Genomic DNA, 3,305 nt, shown 5'->3' with positions numbered 1-3,305 from the left:
CCCTCTGACCCCGGTCACCACTGTGCTACTTTCTGTCTCTTTGAGTTTGCCTTTTCTGGACATTACATACGTGGAATCATATAATGTGTAGCCTTTTGTGACTGAGTTCTTTGATTTATCATAATATTTTCAAAGTTCATCCACGTTGTAGCATGTTTCAGAACTTCATTCCTTTTTATTGATGAATAGTATGCTGCTGGAGCACATTTTATCTGTTCACCAATTCATAGAGATTTTGGTTGTTTCCACTTCTTGGCTGTTGTGAGTAATATGCTGCTACAAATATTTGTATTTGTGTGCACATTTGTTTTCATTTATGTTGGGTAGATACCTTGATATCTTGGGTTGACATGTCCAATTTTCTTAAAGAGGAATACTGAGGCACAGAGAGTTTACAAAATTTCCCCAAGGTCACCAGTTATTAGGTGATAGAGTTAGGACTGGAACCCAGGTTGTGAATCAGTGAGATTTTCAATGACCAATGCTAGCTGCCATCCCACAGGGCCTGAGGAAAGGGCTTAATGTAGCTAAGCTGGAACATGAAGGCAAAGTGTGCAGTGGAAATGAGCTAGCCTCAGAGTGCCAACTCCTGGACCATATCTCCGCTCTGCGATTGGACGAGCCCCAAAAGCAACAAATATTAACAAGACAAATTAGCCCTTGATGGTTAAAAAACTAATTTTCTCCTCCCACTGGAGGATTTGGAGAGCAATTAGCCAGAAGCCGGGGAGTTGAAATGTCATTAATGGAAAACCAGTTCAAATCAACAAACACTGAATCTCTAGGCTGCCGTAGGGGCCATGGCCAGGACTGCGCTCGGCATCACCCACCTGGGCGCTCGGGCTTGGCCCTCGTGGGTGCTGGCATCACCTTGTTGGGCCTGTTGTGCTGGGCCTTAGAGTGAGCTTTGGAAACTTAGAAACATAGGTTGAGAGATGAGCGAAAAGGGAAACCAAGATGATCCACCCTTCTGCAACACCCTCCTTTCAGGTGGCCCCTTCTCCCTAGTCTCATGCCTCTTCTAGTCCATTCTACCGGGTAGCTCCTCTCTCAGGTCCCCTCTGTGTGTGCCCACAGCACTTGCCAGGCGAGGCAGACTTGTGTGTTTACTTGTCTCCTTCACTCCAGGATGAAGGCAGCGCCTTGCACACCGCAGGGCCTCCAGGACCTACCACAGTTTTGGGCACAGGAAAGAAGGGCTTCACAGCGTAGACCTGGGCTTTGTACCAGCAGGGAGTATAACAGAGATTAGAACTAGAGGAGAAATATCTGCTTATTGCAAAAAGAATGAAACAGGCCCAGGCATTCCCATCCATGGGAATGTTGGAAATGTCAAGTTGAGGGCCTAAAACCACTCCCCAGGGATTGATCTCCCTACCCCCCGACCCCAATCCCACCTCATAAATGCTTTGCACAAAAGTCACTGACTTTATAAAGCTACATAGCAAAAAAATTCACACATAGTTTAAGTCCAAAAGCCCTGTTTAAATAGACTAAAATTAACAAGAGGGTTTATGGTTTAAGAGGGTTGCAATTGTCATATTATATATAATAGATAATATTGATTGAGTGCTTATTGTGTGTCAAGTGTACTTCTAAATGCTTGAAATGTATCAATTCAATCCTTAACACAACCCAAAGAGGTAGGTGCTCTTACTATTTCCAGTGTTATAGATGAGATCTATAGAGATTATGGGATTTGCCCAAAGTTATACAGCTAGTAAATGGTAGAGGCAGAATTTAAATCTAAGTAGTCAAGTAACAGAGTCTGCACCCTCACCCATCAGTCAAGGACTGGGACCTCATCAAGCATCCTGAGACTGCAGAAAACCTCTCCGGAGCTGTTCCTACTGGATGAGGATAAGGTACAAACTCAGCCTCTCTACATCTGCCTCCAGCTTAGGTCTCCGGCCTTGAAGCAGGATCTCCTCAGGTCCCCTCTGTGCTGCCCTCACCAGATACTTTACTTTTCCTTGAAAAATGCTGCAAACTCTCACGCCTTTCTACCTTACCTTTTGTGGTGCCAGCAAACTCCAAGTTTAAATGTTACCTCCTTTCACCTCTCCTCTCCCTCCAGGCAGAAATAGCCAGCCCTCACCCACATTCTTGCGATGATGGGCGATGTGCATATATGCTTCTAGGGCATACTCACTGCATCTCTCTGAGGCTAATGCCGTATGTGTCTGCCCCCTAACTAGATTTGAGACTGGGGCTTCTTGAGGATAAGCATTGTGTCTGCTCTTGAGGCCAGCTCATCAGAGAAAAAGATTCAATGAAACATCAGTCTAACCACCAAAAACACTGACAAGTAATTTATACCTTATCCAACTCTGGCAACTAATGTTGAATCCCATTTACAATGCAGAGGATATACTTTGCTATCTCTCAGCCCCAAATCTCTGTCCCCCCAAATCTCCACTTTCTCTACATGCTCACAGAGAACCCAGCTTTGGTTGGGTTTTGCCTCTCTTGCCTCATAGCCTCTCCCCTTCTGGATCTTTTTTATCTCTTAGGCCAGCAATGTTCTGTGCCTTTCCATGTGAATTCAGTCAGCCCCTCTGGCTTCCTCAGTCCTAGCCTCCCTCTCTATTCTCTCCCCACTGCAATGTGCAGAAAAGGACTGGGTTTGGTGGGGTGGGGCGGGGGAGGCTATGACTAGTCAAGGGTTTATATTTCTTTCCATCACACCTGCCTGTGTGTCCTCAGCTGCTAACTCAGAGTCGCACATCACTGGTGCTCCTGAGACTGACTTTTCTTCCCCTTTTCCTCTCCCTCCCTTTGGGAAAAAGCCCAAATGTGTCCAAAGCCTTCCACAAGTTGGTCCCAATATTCCTTCCACTCTCTACCTCCCACTTCTTCCTAACAGAGTTCTTAACTTCAAAGAAGTGGCCCCAGGGCTCCACACATGCCTTTTTCTACCTCTCTGCCCACTTTTGTTCTCTTTTCCCTTTGCCCTCTTTTCCCTCCATGCTCCTTGCTCCTCAACACCTCCGCTGCTCCAAACCTTGGCATCTTTCAGTCCAACTTTGCCTAGACTGCTGGCACCATCATGCCCCACCCCGCTGTCCCTGGGATCACCCCTTGTGGCCAGCACCATGCCTCCTATCTTATGGTGTTGTCTGAATCATGGCTTTCTCATTAGTGGTTCAAAATGATTTTTTGAGCTGTTTTATTTCTGCAGTTAGACTGCCATTTTTTTTAAAAAAAACCCCAGCAGAAGTGATTTAATTGAACAGCAAACTTAAATAATAAGAACCCCAAGAAGGTATTACTATATGTCAACAAGTTTTAGGTGCATGATAGAC

The sequence above is a fragment of the Lipotes vexillifer genome, unplaced genomic scaffold (genome assembly GCF_000442215.2).
Source record: "Lipotes vexillifer unplaced genomic scaffold, Lipotes_vexillifer_v1.1 scaffold451, whole genome shotgun sequence".
NCBI classification, from domain to species: Eukaryota; Metazoa; Chordata; class Mammalia; order Artiodactyla; family Lipotidae; genus Lipotes; species Lipotes vexillifer.
Note: the sequence above shows the minus strand (reverse complement) of the source record.